This window comes from Macrobrachium nipponense, chromosome 28 (assembly GCF_015104395.2).
Source record: "Macrobrachium nipponense isolate FS-2020 chromosome 28, ASM1510439v2, whole genome shotgun sequence".
Taxonomy (NCBI): Eukaryota; Metazoa; Arthropoda; class Malacostraca; order Decapoda; family Palaemonidae; genus Macrobrachium; species Macrobrachium nipponense.
Window position 1 is genome coordinate 48680894 of NC_087217.1, and position 18515 is coordinate 48699408.

Sequence of the window (18515 nt, forward strand, 5' to 3'; positions counted from 1 at the left end):
TAATAAGTTTGGAGCTATTAAGGTTCATTTGATTCCCGTTAATCCTGTTACCATTTGGTCATTATTCAAGTTTAAAGATCGTTTGTGCCCTTATATGTCCTCCGGGTGTGTGTATAGCTATAATTGTCCTAAATGTAATTTAGGAACTTATATTGGCTCCACCAGGAGGCTTCTGAAGGTACGCATAGATTCACATCGTGGAGTAAGTTATAGGACAGGCAGCAAAATTGCAAACCCAGAGTTTTCTAATATTAGAAATCATTCGAAAATATGTAAAACCTCCATTGAAAACAAGGACTTTACAGTTGTAGGACGAGCTTCCAACTGCCACGATTTAACAATCTTAGAATCGTTAATGATCAAACAACTCGTCCCCTTGTTGAACAGCCAAACCTCTGCCTGCACACTGCACCTCTCTTAGTTTCTTCCTTTGATCTCCAGTCTTGGCATTGCCGCTGAATAGGTTGGTCGTTTTACTTTACTTGAATATTAATTTTTTATTTTTTCTCGTGTTTTATTTTATTTTATTTTTTTTACTTATTTTAATCCTTTTTGTCCTGTTTAGTTTACGCTTTTTGTTTTTAAAGGTGTCCTTTTAGTCTTTTTAATATTTTAAGTTTGTATTCATTGTGCAACTTTTGAATTTTAAATTCTTAGCTTTATTGTAATTTATTTTATGCTATCTATTTTGTACAGCCCTCGAAAATGTAATGAAGACATTACGAAACGTCGGGATATATATATATATATATATATATTTATATATATCTCTCTCTCTCTCTCTCTCTCTCTCTCTCTCTCTCTCTATATATATATATATATATATATATATATATATATATATATATATATATATATATGTCTGTCTGTCTGTCTGTCTAGACTACTTGCAAAGTCGTATCACCCAAGACTTGCACTTTTATTTCTTGGTCTTAAAATTGTTTTGTTTGTTAATCCAGTTCACTCTTGATTGCTTGTTCTTGGTGTTCTTCATCTCGCTCTTGTTTCTGTTCTCCCTTCCTCTCCTTCCCTCTTCATCATCTGCACTCTTTCCTCCTCTTGATTCGTACCTCTCATTCCAGCTCTGACGTGTTCTGTGTTTCTGGTGTCCATCATCTTCTCTTCATTCTCTCTTCCCTGCCTCTTTATCGTCTCCCTCATTTTCCTCTTTATCTTCTTCCTCTTTTTCCTCTTTATCATCTGCCTGTTCCTCCTCTTTATCATCTTTCTCCTCCTTATCATCTCCCTCTTCCTCCCCTTTATGTTTTCTCTTCCTCTTGATATACAAGGCAAATAGTTACAATGATTAATTGCTACTCCCTAACAGTTGCTGACAATAATAATAATAATAATAATAATAATAATAATAATAATAATAAAAAATACCATCAGCTTCCTCAAAAATACAATGCGCAACTGGAATACAATACTTACAAAGCTCTGGAATAAGACTAGCAGAGGTTAATATCAGGAGAGGGATCTTCCAGGGCGACTCACTGTCCCCCACTACTCTTCGTAGTAGCCATGATTCCCATGACAAAAGTACTACAGAAGATGGATGCCGGGTACCAACTCAAGAAAAGAGGCAACAAAATCAACCATCTGATGTTCATGGACGACATCAAGCTGTATGGTAAGAGCATCAAGGAAATAGATACCCTAATCCAGACTGTAAGGATTGTATCTGGGGACATCAGGATGGAGTTTGGAATAGAAAAATGCGCCTTAGTCAACATACAAAAAGGCAAAGTAACGAGAACTGAAGGGATAAAGCTACCAGATGGGAGCAACATCAAACACATAGATGAGACAGGATACAAAATACCTGGGAATAATGGAAGGAGGAGATATAAAACACAAGAGATGAAGGACACGATCAGGAAAGAATATATGCAGAGACTCAAGGCGATACTCAAGTCAAAACTCAACGCCGGAAATATGATAAAAGCCATAAACACATGGGCAGTGCCAGTAATCAGATACAGCGCAGGAATAGTGGAATGGACGAAGGCAGAACTCCGCAGCATTGATCAGAAACCAGGAAACAAATGACAATACACAAAGCACTACACCCAAGAGCAAATACGGACAGACTATACATAACACGAAAGGAAGGAGGGAGAGGACTACTAAGTATAGAGGACTGCGTCAACATCGAAAACAGAGCACTGGGGCAATATCTGAAAACAGTGAAGACAAGTGCTAAAGAGTGCATGGGAAGAAGGATTAATAAAAGTAGACGAAGACCCAGAATATACAGAGACAGGAGAAAGACAGAAAGAACAGAGGACTGGCACAACAAACCAATGCACGGACAATACATGAGACAGACTAAAGAACTAGCCAGCGATGACAATGTTGGCAATGGTCTACAGAGGGGAGAGCTCAAGAAGGAAACTGAAGGAATGATAACAGCGGCACAAGATCAGGCCCTAAGAACCAGTATGTTCAAAGTACGATAGACGGAAATAACATCTCTCCCATATGTAGGAAGTGCAATACGAAAAATGAAACCATAAACCACATAGCAAGTGAATGTCCGGCACTTGCACAGAACCACCGTACAAAAAGAGGCATGATCAGTGGCAAAAGCCCTCCACTGGAGCCTGTGCAAGAAACATCAGCTACCTTGCAGTAATAAGTGGTACGATGCACCAACCTGAAGAAGGAGTGATAGAAAACGATCAGGCAAAGATCCTCTGGGACTATGGTATCAGAACGGATAGGGTGATACGTGCAAACAGACCAGACGTGACGTTGATTGACAAAGTCAAGAAGAAGTATCACTCATTGATGTCGCAATACCATGGGACACCAGAGTTGAAGAGAAAAAGAGGGAAAAAAAAAATGGATAAGTATCAAGATCAGAAAGTAGAAATAAGAAGGATGGATATGCCAGTGGAAATCGTACCCATAATCATAGGAGCACTTGGCACGATCCCAAGATCCCTGAAAAGGAATCTAGAAAAACTAGAGGCTGAAGTAGCTCCAGGACTCATGCAGAAGAGTGTGATCCTAGAAACGGCACACAGTAAGAAAAGTGATGGACTCCTAAGGAGGCAGGATGCAACCCGGAACCCCACACTATAAATACCACCCAGTCGAATTGGAGGACTGTGATAGAGCAAAAAAAAAAAAAAAAAAAAAAAAAAATAATAATAAAATAATAATAATCATTCAATTGTTTAGTTGAGCCATCACCGACAGGGTGTTAACAACAACAACATTCAATTCTTGTTTGGTGGAGCCATCACCGACAAGGTGATGGCTATTACTAGCTCATCCTGTCCAAGTGTTCATAGTAATTCATTCATTTCTGTGTCTGTGTCAGTGAGCGCGCATGCGCTTAGTGTACGAAATATTGAGTGTGGGGAAAATGATTCATCGGCTTAGGATAACGAAAGAATACCCACTGTAATATTGTGGAATAAAGGTATTGATATTATTATTAATTCCTGATCATCACTGAAACGAGGTGTTGGTCGTTGGGTGGTGACTCTTACCAAAGGAGTCGACTTGTAAGGTGAACTGGTTAAAGATGCAATGTTCATCAAGGCGTTGATGCTGCTACTCTGGAGAGAGAGAGAGAGAGAGAGAGAGAGAGAGAGAGAGAGAGAGAGAGAGAGATTAATAATTTGCATGGTGCACTCTTATTGAGAGAGGTAATGTTTTGTGTTCTGTACAAGCTTGCGTAACTCTTATTAAGTCACACACACACACACACTACACACACAGATGAATTAAACTCATAAATTACGTTTTAATCTCATTAAGAGAGAGAGAGAGAGAGAGAGAGAGAGAGAGAGAGAGAGAGAGGGAGAGCGAGAGAGAATTAAACCTATAATTTACATGGTAATATTACTAACAGAGAGAGAGAGAGAGAGAGAGAGGAGAGAGAGAGAGAGAGAGAGAGATAAATTAATTAGATTATATTGAGTGTTGCACTAGGTCTTGTTGAAATCAGTTTAGTTCAGTAAGAGTGGATTTCTGTTTGTTTTATTTGTATTTTGATCTTACAGTACTCTTTCTTTGAAGTATCCCTTTGCTTTCACATAGAGTTATATATCATCTGTTGTCCAAGAGAGTTGTAGAATTAGAATGTCTCATGGGAGGAGTATGAAAATTCTTTGCTATCCCATTCTGGAGGCCAATAACTAAAGTTTCCAAACCTTGTCAAGTGGTTAAAAAAAACCTATCTTCAGCCTGGAGAACTAAGTCTTGGTTCTTTCATTTAATTCGACCTTAAGTTTTTATTTTTTTGTTTCTGCGTTTGTTGAGATTAGCGCCCTTGAATAAAAATCAGCGCACGTCAGTTCAAATAGTGAAATAAAGTGTCCTACGACCCGTTTTCTTTTCCTCAGATGTCGATTGGCGCCTCTTTTGTTTTAGAAGTCAAGAAGTCAAAGAGTACGGGAAACGAGATCGATGACGTCATAGTACTTACTGGTTTTATGTTATCACTCTAATCAAAATATTGATGAGCAATGATTCAAATTAGAATTTAGAAAAACGTCAAAGAAGCTTATGTTTCCAGAGGAACAGATGAATAGATACACGTTTGACTATTTTCAATCCCAAAATTATAGAAGAATCATATTTTGATTACTGTAACCAAAATCTACATCAAGACAAAAGGTGCTTCTTCGAAAATTGAATGTCAGGTAAAATTTCGACAGTTTATGGTAGCTCAGGGGGAGGAGGAGGAGGTGGTTTTCCTTCTAGAGTTTTCCCTTTTCCTCGACCTTCACTTCATTCCTTAGATTGGCGTATAGGCCTCTACAGCCGTTGAAAATCTGAAATGGATGTGCCTAATTAGGCCTATTGTGGGTATGGGGATATTACACCATGATATTTGGTATGATACCCGCTGGAACTTCACCTTTTCTTTCTTTTTTTTCTTATTAGTGCAGGGCCATTGTTTCTCTCTCTCTCTCTCTCCTCTCTCTCTCTCTCTCTCTCTCTCTCTCTCTCATGTAACTAATACAGAACTTTGCAGAATTAAGAAAAATTAAAAATCCTAAACTTTAATAATTTTTTTTCTATGAAGAGAAAGAATTCTCTCTCTCTCTCTCTCTCTCTCTCTCTCTCTCTCTCTCTCTCTCTCTCTCTCTCTCTCTCTCTCTCTTTCATGAAACTGGTACAGAACTTTATAGGATTAAGAAAAAAAAACTTGTAAACTTTAATAATTTCCTTCGATTTAGGTAAAGAATTCTCTCTCTCTCTCTCTCTCTCTCTCTCTCTCTCTCTCTCTCTCTCTCTCTCTCTCTCTCTCATGCCGCTGACCATATGGAAGAAAGTTATTTCTACAGCTGTTGCTTTCTCTGAAATATCCTAAAGAATGGCTTCACGCATGTTACAGAGGAACTGGGCGATATCTTTTCTTTCTTTGTAATATGTAATTGTAAATGCCTTTTTTTTTGCTTCATTTTCATGTATTCGAGTTATAAATAAACGGCGATTTAAAGTTCAGAATTTTTTTCCTAATTGGATAAGTTAACACAAAAAGTTCTTTAACACGAGGTTAACGTATCTGAATATTTCAGCGGAATTGATATTGTCGGACAAACTTTAAAAAGGGATACTTCATATACATTTCTGGAACATTTAAATAATGAATTTGTTTATGCATTGTTTACATTTTTATATTTAATATATATTTTATATTTTTATGTTTTTATATTTTGTAATTCCCTATATTTATATATTTATTATTTTACATATATTTTGTTCTTTATTTTTGGCAATTTTTATAATTTCATATTTATTTGATTATATTCTTTATTCATGTGTTTATTTTTTGTAATTTTATATTCTTACATTTTATATTTTTTACTCTATATATATTTTGTTCTTTATTTTTTATTTTCACAATTTAATTTTCATTTGATTTTTCTTCTTTTTATTTTTAATTAGTTTTTACGAATATGTTTTTACGAGGATCAGAAACGACCAGAAAATTATATTCGTCAACTTTTTGTTGCCCTAACGTTCGAGAAAGATTTTTCCCGTTTTTCATGGTAACAATAGTAATCTGTTACCCATACATTTCCACTTATAAAGGTGCTTTTTCGGTATTCTTGCATCTGAACTTTTCATTTTACTCTATTTTTTCTTTATTCCAACTCCTGAGAAATTCAGAATTCGTCAGTCATCAGTTTATGGGGCAGACAAGGCGGATGCTTCGTTCATTGCAATTCAATGTCCGGCTGAAGGTTGTACCACCTGAAGAGGTGGTTTGGATTGCAATGGAAGTGTTTGTGGTAAGTTGCAGTCTTTTTTTTTTTTTTTTTAAGCTCGGCAGCAGCGTGTTTGTTTTTTTCCAGCTTATCGAGGTCTGCTCTTTTTTTTTTTTTAGGTGCTAGCAGCATGTAAATATATATATATATATATATATATATATATATATATATATATATATATATTGTATGTATGTATGTATGTATGTATGTATGTATGTATGTATGTATGTATGTATGTAATGTATGTATGTATGTATGTATGTATGTATACATATACATATATAATATACTATATATATATATACTATTATATAATATATATATATATATTATATATATATATATATATATGTATTAGATATAGTTCGGAAGCAGCATGTTTATTTTGATTTTTAGTTATTCGAGATCTGCTTTTTTCCTTTTTTTTTAAAGCCCGGCAGCAACATGTTTATTTGTTTTTTTTATTAATTTTTTTTTAGATTACTCGAAATTATTTTTTATAGCTCGGCAGCCGCGTGTTGAATTTTATTATTATTATTATTATTATTATTATTATTATTTTTTTTTTTTTTTTTTTTTTTATTAAGTTACTCAAGGTCTGTTTTTTTGTTTTGTTTAGCTCAGCTACAGTATGTTTTTGGTTTTTTAAAAGGTTTATTCAATATCTTGCTTTTAATTTTATATATATATATATATTATATATATATATTAGATATATATATATATATATAGATATATATATATATATATATATATATATATATATATATATATATATATATTAGCTCGGCAGCAGCATTTGAAATTTTGTTAGGGTTTATTGAGAAGAGATTTTTATTTTATTTTTTTTTAGCTTGGCAGCAGCTTGTTTTGAATATATATATATATATATATATATATATATATATATATATATATATGCGGTATATATATATATATATATAATATATATAATATTAATTATATATATATTATTGTTATTCGAGATCTGCTATTTTTATTGGCAGCAGCATGTTTACGTTTTTTTTTCCCCAGTTACTTGAGATTTTTTTTTTTTTTTTTTTAGCCCGGCAAGAGCGGTTGGTTTATTTTAGGTTGCTCCGGGATTTTTTTATTTTCTCTTAGCTCGGCAGCAGCATATTTAGTAATTATTCTTAGGTTAATCAAGATCTGCATTTTATATTTTTCTAGTCTGCAGTAGTGTGTTTAATTTTTCTTATTTTTTTTTTTTTATTTTTTTTTATTTTTTTAGGTTACTCGAGATTTTGTTTTCAGCTGGGCAGCAGGATGTTTAATAATTTGTTGTTTGTTTGTTTTTTGTATGTTACTAAGACTTATATTTAAGCTCAGCAGCATGATTAATTTTTATCTTTTAGGTTATATATATATATATATATATATATATATATATATATATATATATATATATATATATATAATTTTTTTTTTTTTTTTCGCCTCGGCCCCCAGCATGTTCGTTTTGTCCCGTTTCCGGGCAACTCGTTATCAGTGGGAATTTTATTTTATATAATGTGCGTCATATTTCGAACTCGTTCCGAGGTGCGTGTAAAAACCTTGCCTCATATTATGGTGTGGCCGCTTTAATTAAAACCTCATTCCAACTCGCGTTAACCAATCACCAACATTCCACCCCCCGCCCCCGTTCCACATCATCACCTCCCAGATCTTCCTTCACTGGAAAATTCCCCCTCCCTCCGTTTAAACACCACCCCCCCCATTCCAATCCATATACCTACGTTATTTTTATTGCAATGGTCTCCACGCGTGCACATGCAGTAGTGTCCACGCAAATCTAGGCATTTGGATATGTTCCTGTTGCATGTGATTGGTTGTCCTGTAATAAATATTTTGGTTTTATCTATATAGAGTATTCACGACAAACAAAATTCGTAACGAAGCCAAGACCCGGTTTATGTCGCTGATCCGTAGATCGCTAAGAACACGTTGACGAACCGCAAATACTCGTCTGGAATCACCTTGAATTCTTGCGTGAATGTCCGTTTCGGGGCACGTCATCGCGAAAGACCCGAAAGATGTGCGGCTGACGTGAAACGATACGACGTTGACCATTGTCTGACCGACGATATGACTGTAAGCAAGGTCTATAGACCATGACTGTAAGATTTTCCTTCTGTAACGGGAAAGTTGTGGTGCTATTGTATCGCTTGTAATTCCGGTGATTTCGGGTGTTTAGATTTGAGCCCGGTACCTGAAACGATGAACTTTACCCGCGAGAATATATGGGTATATATATATATATATATATATATATATATATATTATATATATATATATATATATATTTTATATACATACATACATACATACATATATATATAGTATATAGTATGTGTGTATGTGTATGTTTTGTGTCTATGTACGCTTGTGTATAAAAAAGGTGTACGTGGACATGAGTGTACGAACATGCATCCAGTGAGTTTCAAATCTACTTAATTAATCAGTAGAGAGATAGTTGTAGCTAGCCTTTCACCGATTTTTTCTCTGTATACTCATATGCATTATCCAATGCCCTCCATGTTCCGTAAGGTTGCCTAGGTCTGATGTAAATGGCCCATCCAGTGACCTTTTGAAGATAATTGGGAAAGTTCCTCTGTGTACCTCTCTGATCTTTCTCAAATACGTATCTTTAATTTTGTGATAGATCTGTACATCTGAAAATGAGTAGGTACTAGATAATAATTAAAGAAAATGAATTACGAGCAAACAAAAAGAAAGTTGTATAATTTAGATTTTTTTTTTTATTTCACAGTAATGACAACCTCTGCAAATACTACCGAGTCATTCATTTCATTGCAGAACAAATTTTAATAAGTGTGATCACATTATTAGTTAATTAACGGACGAAATGAAAGGGTTTTGGGTAATTGAAGATGTATTCTCTCTCTCTCTCTCTCTCTCTCTCTCTCTCTCTCTCTCTCTCTGTGTCTCAAGCGTCGGCCTGAATAGTCAGTCGAGAATTTGCTGATACAGCATAGATGAATTATTATGGAAAAGTATAATATATATATATATATATATATATAGATATATATATATATATATATATATATATATATATATATATACTTACATACATATATATACATACATACACACATATATATTTGAATTTCGGATTCAAATCGGGATCGAACCACCGGGCCTTTCAGTCAGTTGAAAGACAAGGGCGCTGCCATCTGAACCACACACAGGTTTGTAGCCCCACTGCCACCCCCCACCTTTGCATTGCATTGCATTGCAATTCGATCCCAAGTAGAGTCAGAAATTTATTTCTGTTCCAACGCGATTTTTGATTTTGTGTTTAACTATATATATATAATATATATATATATATATATATATATATATATATATATATATATATATATATATATATATATGTGTGTGTTGTGTGTGTGTGTGTGTGTGTGTACGTGTGTATATATATATATATGTATCACACACACACACACACACACACATATATATATATATATATATATATATATATATATATATATATATATATTATGTAGATATATATATGTGTGTTTGTGCGCGCGTGCGTGCGTGCGTGTGTAATTCAAATTAAGGTTCCTTCAATCCTGATCCTTGCAATCAATATATGAATAAAAAAAAAACTTTATTAAGGAGAGAGATTAGCCTTGGCCTTGGTATCATCCCTAGGTCCCGAAGGAGGGATCCTGTACCGAGACCTGGGTCCTACGGGCGAGCTCCATCCGTCCTGGAAATGAGCATCCTGCGGCGGGAGACGCCTTAGGACGAGGAGGAGGAGGAGGAGGAGGTGGGTAGGAAAAAGGGCTTCGAGGAGAAATAAAAAGGGGCGTGGGATGAAGAGAAGGGTAGATGGAAGAGAGGAAGGGTAATAATAATAGTAGTAATAATAAAATGTGCCAGAGAAAGAGAATGAAAAGTGGAAGAAAGGAAGAGGGATAATAATAATAATAATAATAATAATAATAATAATAATAATTATTATTATTATTATTATTATTATTATTATTATTGTTATTATTATTATTATTATTATTATTATTATTATTCGAGCACAGGGCAATATACAGCGATAAAGATAAGATGAAAACGAGGGAGGTAAATGGTATTAATATAATTCACGAAAATAAATTATTTATTTTTAGGGCAGAAAGCTTCGAATAGAGAATATATTTAAAAGAGGGAATGAAAGTTGGAATGATCATAATGAAATGAAAATAAATTAGGGAAACCGAAAGGTTAGGGCTTAGCTTTCGAGGGGCAATATTGAACATAGCTTCAGCATCTTAAATGTCTTCACGGTATAACAAAGTTACCTCCCCATGGCCTAAATTGGTTGGAAGGAAATGTTAGGCTGCAATAACCAATGACAATCCCCCCTCCCCACCTCTCTCTCTCTCTCTCTCTCTCTCTCTCTCTCTCTCTCTCTCTCTCTCTCTCTACATTGCAAACCGGTTGTTTTAGTTGGCTCCTTTGGTTTATGTGGGTTACGGTTAAACGTGACAAGTGGGCACTGGGCATATATGCCCATGGGTATCCGCCAGTTCATTTTCCTTTGAGATTTGACGGTACGAATCGACCGACCAACGGTACTTTCGGGGTTGTTAATTAAAAGACGCTCCTGAAGAAGTGGCGATAATGAAAGGTATGTGAGGGTATCATACGAGGCTGTGGCTTACGAAAGGTAGGAGGAGAGAGAGAGAGAGAGAGAGAGAGAGCAGTAATTATCATTCGGAAAATAACATATCGTTAAAAGTCAGGTATATTAATGTAATACATTTTAATGAAATACATTTTCCGGAGAGAGAGAGAGAGAGAGAGAGAGGACTCTTCTTTTGTGGTTATGGCATACTCTGCAGTAACAGTGATAATTATCATTATCAAGATGACGTATCTTTATAGTTCAGAAATCGAGATGCAATACAATTTTGCGAGAGAGAGAGAGAGAGAGAGAGAGAGAGAGAGAGAGAGAGAGAGAGAGAGAGAACCCCTTTAGTCTTATGGCGTCAAGTGACCAAGCTGCCTTTCTCTCTCTCTCTCTCTCTCTCTCTCTCTCTCTCTCTCTCCATGTGTGGCGCTTCAGAATAGGATTATAATTTATCTGGGGGGAACCTGTTGTCACGGCTAATCCTCTTTATCCTTTCGTTTGTTCAATTTCGGTATTTTCGCCTCACCCCTTTGAACCCCCCTCAAGAAAGGGAGCAAAATAACAGCGGCGTTTGTTGGCGAAACAACTTTTGTCAAGACAAAGAAGGCGGAGAGAGTCCGTAGCCTTGATTGTTGTCGGTTAATGAGCTACGAGTTTTGTATCGTTATTAAATTACTTCGACGGATGACCCGAAGCCTTTCGATGTTTTTGCTCGTAAGCCGTGACGTCATGTGGATCATGCCAAGATTATTATTATTGAACTCAGGAACCTCCGTAACGAGGCTATAATATTGACAATTAAAAACCACAGTAGTGTTAAAAGTTTATTTTTTGTACGAGGTTAAAAATGGCTATACAGGAGAGACTTTCGGATACTGAAGAGGGATACGGAGCAATATCCGAAATTCTCTCCTTAACCTTGTACAAAAATATGTTTTTAACACTACTGTGGCTTTTAATAACAACAACAACAATAATAATAATAATAATCCAATAATAAATAATATAATAATAGAAGATTTAAACAGAGGCTTAAGGGCAAAGCACATAAGATCCAACGGTACACGAACAGGAATAGGGATACCAACAGAACAAAAACTATTCGGAACCAACCAGAAAAGACTATACAGCCAACCTAACTGAGAAGGGGAAGACAACCACCAAGAAATTCCTGAAGCCGAACCAAGTAAGAGACTCTGGGAAAACATATGGAACAATCTGGTATCACACAACAAACATGCAACATAGCTCCAGGAAGTCAAGGAAGAAGAAACAGGGAGAATAAAACGAAGATTCACAGAGATCACGACAGACACAGTCAGACACCAACTAAAGAAAATGCCAAACTGGAAAGCCCCAGGTCCCGATGAAGTCCATGGATACTGGCTCAAAAACTTCAAGGCCCTACACCCACGAATAGCAGAACAACTCCAGCATTGTATCTCAAATCACCATGCACCCAAATGGATGACCACAGGAAGAACATCCTTAGTACAAAAAGACAAGAGTAAGGGAAATATAGCCAGTAACTACAGGCCTATCACCTGCCTACCAATAATGTGGAAGTTACTAACAGGTATCATCAGTGAAAGGCTATACAGCTACCTAGAGGAGACAAGCACCATCCCCCACCAACAGAAAGGCTGCAGAAGGAAGTGTAGGGGCACAAAAGACCAGCTCCTGATAGACAAAATGGTAATGAAGAACAGTAGGAGAAGGAAAACCAACCTAAGCATGTGGCATGGATAGACTATGAGAAAGCCTTCGACATGGTACCACACACATGGCTAATAGAATGCCTAAAAGATATGGGGCAGGAGGAAAACACCACCAGTTCTTCCTCAAAAATTACAAATGCGCAATTGGATACAATACTTACAAGCTCTGGAATAAGGTTAGCAGAGGTTAATATCAGAAGAGGGATCTTCCAGGGCGACTCACTGTCCCCACTACTCTTCGTAGTAGCCATGATTCCCATGACAAAAGTACTGCAGGAGATGGATGCCGGGTACCAACTCAAGAAAAGAGGCAACAGAATTAACCATCTGATGTTCATGGACGACAATCAAGCTGTATGGTAAGAGCATCAAGGAAATAGATACCCTAATCCAGACTGTAAGGATTGTATCTGGGGACATCAGGATGGAATTTGGAATAGAAAAATGCGCCTTAGTCAACATACAGAAGGGTAAAGTAACAAGGACTGAAGGGATAAAGCTACCAGATGGGAGCAACATCAAACACATAGAGGAGACGGGATACAAATACCTGGGAATAATGGAAGGAGGGGATATAAAACACCAGAGATGAAGGACACGATCAGGAAAGAATATATGCAGAGACTCAAGGCGATACTCAAGTCAAAACTCAACAGGCGGAAATATGATAAAAGCCATAAGCACATGGGCAGTGCCAGTAATCAGATACAGCGCAGGAATAGTGGAATGGACAAAGGCAGAACTCCGCAGCATAGATCAGAAAACCAGAAAACATATGACAATACACAATGCACTACACCCAAGAGCAAATACGGACAGACTATACATAACACGAAAGGAAGGAGGGAGAGGACTACTAAGTATAGAAAGGACTGCGTCAACATCGAGAACAGAGCACTGGGGCAATATCTGAAAACCAGTGAAGACGAGTGGGTCTAAGATTGCATGGAAAGAAGGACTGAAAAAAGTAGACGAAGACTAGAAATATACAGACAGGAGAATGACAAACAGAACAGAGGACTGGCACAACAAACCACTGCACGGACAATACATGAGGCAGACTAAAGAACTAGCCAGCGATGACACATGGCAATGGCTACAGGGGGGAGAACTCAAGAGGGAAACTGAAGGAATGATAACAGCGGCACAAGATCAGCCTCTAAGAACCAGATATGTTCAAAGAACGATAGACGGAAATAACATCTCTCCCATGATGTTGAAGTGCTAATACGAAAAATGAAACCATAAACCACATAGCAAGCGAATGTCCGGCACTTGCCACAGAACCAGTACAAAAAGAGGCATGATTCAGTGACAAAAGCCCTCCACTTGGAGCCGGTAGCAAGAAACATCAGCTACCTTGCAGTAATAAGTGTGGTCACGAGCACCAACCTGAAGAGTGATAGAAAACGATCAAGCAAAGATGAAACTCTGGGACTATGGTATCAGAACAGATAGGGTGATTACGTGCAAATAGATTTTCCAGACGCGACGTTCCATTGACAAAATCAAGGAAGAAGTATCGCTCATTGATGTCGCAATACCATGGGACACCAGAGTTGAAGAGAAAGAGAGGGAAAAAATGGATAAGATCAAACGACCTGAAAATAGAAATAGAAGGATATGGGATATGCCAGTGGAAATCGTACCCATAATCATAGGAACACTGGCACGATCCCAAGATCCCTGAAAAGGAATCTAGAAAAACTAGAGGGAGAGTAGCTCCAGGACTCATGCAGAAGAGTGTAATCCTAGAAACGGCGCACATAGTAAGAAAAGTGATGGACTCCTAACGAGGCAGGATGCAACCTGGAACCCCACACTATAAATACCACCCAGTTGAATTGGAGGAGATAGAGCATAATAATATAATAAAAAGAAAACTAAAAAAAAAAAAAAATATATATTATATATTATTATTATTATTATTATTATTATTATTATTATTATTATTATTATTATTATTATTATTATTCAGGAGGTGAACCCTATACGGAATATGCCAACCACAAGGACCATTGACTTGAAATTCAAGCTTCCACAGAATATATGTTGTTCAGTAAAAAGAAGTAATAGGAGTATAGGGAGATAAAGAAAGAAGAGGTCACTTCTCAAAAAAAAAAAGTTAACAAATCAATAAATGGGCAGACAAAAATCTCTGTAAAAGATTAAAATGCAAGGTGACTTATGTTAAACTGTATGAAATATGATTATAAGATTCTCTACTTTCGTCTGGTGGAAAATGTCGTCGCAGTGCCGTGGTCCAGTTCAGGCGTGTGCTTTCTAGAAGTCCTGTCGCGTCTCAACGACCTGTTATAACCGCGCAGGGTCAGGACATGTCGAGTTTTATGGCCCACTTCTCCTGGAGGATTTCGCCGTAGGATCTGAACAAACATTAGCTCGACGATTAGGCTGTAACCACTTATCGTTAATCAGGGCTTTCCTGGAAAATACCCTTTGGATCCAGGTTTCTTCACTGCCGTCCGTCCGTCCGGAAGGCTTTGGTTGTCGAATCTCACGCTGGAAAACTCTCTCTCTCTCCCTCTATCTCTCTCTCTCTCTCTCTCTCTCTCTCTCTCTCACTCTCTCTCTCGCTCTCTCTCGGAAATTTCTTCCTGAGTTATTACAACGGTCTTTGTTACTCCTCTCTCTCTCCTCTCATCTCTCTCGTATCTCTCTCTCTCTCTCTCATCTCCTCTCTCTCTCTCTCTGAAATCTCTTGTCAAACTTACTATAATATACCACCGTCTTCTCTCTCTCTCTCTCTCTCTCTCTCTCTCTCTCTCTCTCTCTCTCCACGGGACGCCCCATCGTGTCGTCGACGCTGGAGGTCCGTCCGCTCTACGGAAGCATCTTAATCAGAAACGAAAGTGTCCAAAAATGTCAGCGACTTTGGGGGCCGCCGGAGTATTGTTCCTCCTCCCCGTCCCCCCTCCCCCTCTCGTGTCTCTTAAGGATTATCCCGTATGGTTTTCAGGATTACGGTACTCTCTGGAAAGGGATTCCAAGTCGCTATCTGGATCAGATCTGGATCATCTGTTTTGGTATTCGCTCGTCTCCGAGCCTCTTCAAGTTTTAAAGGGATTAAGCCAATGGATCCTTTAAGTGTTCGGAAGGGAATCATTGACCCCGTGGTGGATTCTCCTTCCTCCTCCTCCTCCTCCTCCTCCTCCTCCTCCTCTCCAGGATGGAAAGGAGAGGAGATGAGCTGATGGGTTTGAACCTTGGCCATGTTTAAGCTCGTCTCCTGTCGTGCTCTTTTGTAGGCGGTGAACTGCTCGCGCGCCGGTAGTTAACGTTGTGGATTATTATAATAATAATGGTAATAGCCATTATATTCAATAAAGGCCGGTATTAATGAAGGTCTTCTTCCAGCATATTATTATTATTATTATTATTATTATTATTATTATTATTATTATTATTACGGCGTCAATAACCTCGTCGTTTCGACGCCAGTAAGAACTAACAAATTAATCAATCATTTTATTATTATTATTAATTATTATTATTATTATTATTATTATTATTATTATTATTAGTGTTATATTATAAAGTTTTGCTTTGTAGATCAGAATTATTATTTTATTTTTTTCGTACACAGTCATCCTATTCGATTTGTGGTTATTATTATTATTATTATTATTATTATTATTATTTATTATTATTATTATTATTATTATTATTTCAAGGTTAATTTAAAATTTTGCTTTGTGTTTTTGCTTGAAAAGCTTTTTATGAAACCCCCACAGTGAAAACAGAAAGAGATAGTACATCATTCATAAGAGAGAGAGAGAGAGAGAGAGAGAGAGAGAGAGAGAGAGAGAGAGAGAGAGAGAGATTTGACGAAAGGAAAATACAGTATTGAATAAAAAAAAATCATGTAGCGTTTTCCTCTCTCTCTCTCTCTCTCTCTCTCTCTCTCTCTCTCTCTCTCTCTCTCTGCTATGTGGCATTATTTGTAGAAGATTAGTGTAAATCGATACTGATCATCTGATTTAGGTCTGGATAAAATTCTTTACGTAGATAGATATAAATACATAAATATATTTAATCATTTATTGATATGGACAAGTGAACTTCATCTCTGTAGGTTTTTATAAAGCTCTTTGTGTAGATGGAAATATATTATAAGAATATTTGATAATATACTTATTCTTTTTAGTAATAATCTTCTGTATTAACATATTCTTTTTGCCCAAACTGAGAGCGTTAGCGAAACCTTTACTGATAACGAGGTGTGTGTGTGTGTGTGTGTGTGTGTGTGTGTGTGTGTTTGTGTTTGTGTTTGTGTTTGCGCGCGCGGAAATCGGATTGTTGGGGCTTAAACCTTTCGGAACAGAACAAAAGCGAGAGTGTATAAGTCCGTGTTGTTTTCCTTCTTCGTCAAGGATCTGGGCCTTTGTGTCCTTATGGAAGGGTGATTAATATATGGGAAGGCTGTGCGGGTGTGTGTCTGTGTTTGTGTCCATTTCAAAACTGTTGTCGTATCTGTTATTAAAACGGACATTGTGCGTCCGAGGTCTTTTTGCTCGTCATTGTCTTCTTATTATGAGCTGTAGAATTGATGTTAGTTTTAAATATTTTCCTGTTATTTCTGTTGTGACTGATTAGAAAAATTGCAAAGTTTGCACAAATTTATTATCCCGCTGAGAGGGATGGAGAACCGTTTGAACTGTTCAGGCTTAACGTTACAGTAATCATACCCATTGATAATGCCAGCGTTACAGTAATCATACTCATTGATAAGGCCAGCGTTGCAGTAATCATACCCATTAATAAGATAAGCGTTACAGTAATCATACCCATTAATAAGACAAGCGTTACTTTATTCATACCCATTAATAAGGCAAGCGTAATAGTGATTATACCTATTAATAAGGCCAGCGTTACAGTAAGCATACCCTTTAATAAGGCAAGCGTTACTGTAAGCAAACCCTTTAATAAGGCAAGCGTTACAGTAATCATACCTATTAATATTTCGGTTCAATTGATCGTTTTTAGAATAATACTGGGAATGTCAAATATTTATCTTGTATTTTTATGTTTTTCCTAATTATTTATTTTTTTTTTTTTGTCAGGATTTGTGAAGTTGAGGTGTAGAGAGGGTATTATCTGGACTATAGAGAAAGTGGTTCTTGTGAGGAAAAAAATACTTCAGTATCTTTTTGTAAGGTGTTGCCCCATGCTTTAAAACGTTGCAGGTGCTAAAAAAATATAAACTATAATTCTTTTAAAGTGTTGGGCGTTGGGAAATACGATTTTTTAAATGTTGGGTTTTAAAGAATATGAATTTCCCTTCATAAAAAAAAAACGTTGCATATTAGAACTTACTAGTTATGTCATTTTGGGGTCACTATTTTCGGTAGAACTACGGACTTTAAATGATTGTCTTCACAATTTTCTTACAAATTAAAAAAAAATTGTTTAACCTCTGTTATTAAGAGAGAGAGTAGGAAGCCTGGTGGGGACCTCAGGGCCAGTCCGAGACGAATCATATATTTTTAAAAATTTAACCTCTGTAAAGAGAGTATATTATAAAACTTTTTGAAGAGAGAGAGAGAGTAGGGAGCCTGGTGTGGACCGCATGACACCCCCCATCCAACCGAGACGAATCACATATTTAAAAAAACAATGTAACCTCTGTAAAGAGAATATATTTTTAACCTTTGAAAAGAGAGAGTAGGAAGCCTGGTGCGGACCTGAGGACGCCTCATCCAACAGAGACGATGTAGCCCCCTGACAATACCAATAAGAGGGATAATCTCCGATGTAAAGATTAGCAAGAGGGAGTCATCCAAGAAAGTCGTTTGCGAACTGATGGTTTGACAAGACAGATGATTGATGACTTTTCCCTCTTAATCTCCCAGATTT